A 2537-nucleotide genomic window follows, 5' to 3' on the forward strand; every position below is an offset into this window, starting at 1 on the left:
AGAAGTGTTAAAATTGGAGTGCTTACAGGCTATGTTTAAAACTAAATTTATATCCGAGCTTAAGGCTTCTGATACATCCCCGTTTTGACTCTGGAAGATGAAGATTTTTATAAAGGCAACCAATCAGAAAAATTTACCTAAACTAAGTTGGTTTAATACTAACTCATAGTCTTCAATTGTGAAAAGCTTTCTGTTGAAATAATTGTCTAGAAAATTGTCTTTATGTATGAGCAAATGTCTTATGTTTGAGAAGTAATTGAAGATTCCAAAATCTTCAGGAAATATCCCAGGAAATAGCTTGATTTAATTTACTTTTACAGGACTCAGATTCTCCACAACATGTGAAAGGGATCTCTATTAAAAATAACTCCATTGTTCTTGATGTAACTAATTAGGAATTTGCAAGTATCCAGGCGGGTCTAAGATAAAGTTTGGTTTCCTATTCTATATGAAAAGGTTTTACTGTAACAGAAGTTTAAGTAGATCTTCAGAGGGAATATTTACCAAATTAGGAGAACAAACTACTTTTAAGCACTTTGGAAAAATCAGTTTACTTAAAAGCAGTGCAAAACTGCATTAAGGGTTGAAGCTAGTACTCCTGCTGGACTTTGACAGAGATGCAGGAGCCCTTTAACATTGTTGATTTACTCAATGCCATCCCCTTCTAGGAACAGTTTACCAGCAAAAGTTAGAAATGTATTTCTGGATGCAGAGTAAATCACAACAATAAGTAAATATCTATCTCACCCTGCCCCCACCAATAGACTCCAACTATGCCTCTTCATTGGGTTTTGGAGTTTTTCTGTTGACATTTGCTTTGCTACTTGTTAATTTCTTTACCACCTGTAAGCACTTGATGGCAGATTGGTGAGAGCAGGTGTTAAAGGTTTAAGAACATCATTATTGCTTTTAGTTGCTGATCTCTCCTGCCTCTGCTGACTTGGGGGAAAGTCATGCAAGTAGTATTTAAATGAACTCATCACACACCCTTCTCCTTTGCTTTTACTAAAGCAAGACCTTCCTGGACAGTTTCATTGCAGGTGCTGGATGAACTGACCGGTAAGAAGAGTAAATTTCTTTAAAAATATCTCAGTATATTTACATCCATTTATTCAGACAATGAAATTTTTTAGTATGTGACTTTTTAGGGGTCAGATTGACCTGTTTTTACGTTGCAAATTGTATGTGTGGGATGCTGAAGATATTTTTAGGATATTATGCTTCCTTTTATATTAACAAAATTTTTGTTATGATACATTCTGTATCTTCCATTGTTTAAATTGTTTAGGAGGAAAATACTAAGTCTTTGGATATTTCTTTTGTGGTTTTTCTTGTCTCAGGAAAAATCATTCCGATTTAGAGTTATAGAAATAAACATTCTGAATTAGTGAATCAGAAAATACTTAAACATACATTGAATCAGAACCCTAGTGTATTACTGTTGAGAACGTAAAAGGTAGAGTTTTGTGGTTTCTTAAAAAATTAAGTACAGAATTACCTAGCAGTTCTTTTCTTAGGTATGTATGCCAAATAATTGAAGGCAGTGACTCAAACAGATACTTGCACACCAGTGTTTATGGTAGCAGTGTTTACAATGTCTGAAAGGTGGAAACAACCCAGTGTCCATGCACAGATGAATGGATAAACAAAGTGTGGTAGATACATACAATGGAATATTATTCAACCATAACAAAATATTGGAATTCCTATACATTGTATAGCATGGATGAAACTTGAAAACATCATGCTAAGTGAAATAAGCCAGACACAAAAGGACAAATACTGTGTATTTCCAAGTACCTAGAATAGGTAAATTCATAGTCACAGAGTAGAACAGAGATTACTAGGACTATCGGGAGGGGGACTAGGAGTTATTGTTTAATGGGTATAGAGTTTCTGTTTGAAATGATGAAAAAGTTTTAGAAGCGAATCATGGTCATGGTTGTACAACACTGTGAATGTGCTAAGCGCCGCTGAATTGTATGCTGAAAAGTGCTCAAAATGTTCGATGTTTTGTTTTGTGTATTTTACTACAATAAAAAAAAAATATTGAAGGAGATTTATTCCATACCATCTCAGTTTGTCTCGCTTTGCTCCCCCTTGGTCTACCTCCATGCTGGTATGCAGTGTTTTTGTTTTGTTTTTTTTCCTTTTCTTCCTCCTATTGCATTCTAAAGGGAGATTCCCCTAGGCCATTTTTAGAGTTTGGAGAGTCCTTATTTGATGAACTGACTTGAATTTAAGAAGCTATTTAAAAAGTAGTAGATCTCTGGAGGGGAAAACAAAAAGACATTTTAATATTAAGATGAATCAGGTAGTTTATTAACATCCGCAGACTATGGAGAGGCACATAAAGGTAGTCTATCCCGAATTTCACTGTGAGTCATCTAAAAACCAGGGATGTACAATTAGACCTGTCATATTTTTTATTCCATTTGGTCATCTTCAGTACTTTAGGAAGAAGTTTGATTTCCACTTAGAGAAACGGCCTAAGTCATCTCAGTACTCATGTTGGAAGTGTTTAGGTGCTAACATTC

This window comes from Panthera uncia, unplaced genomic scaffold (assembly GCF_023721935.1).
Source record: "Panthera uncia isolate 11264 unplaced genomic scaffold, Puncia_PCG_1.0 HiC_scaffold_500, whole genome shotgun sequence".
Lineage (NCBI taxonomy): Eukaryota > Metazoa > Chordata > Mammalia > Carnivora > Felidae > Panthera > Panthera uncia.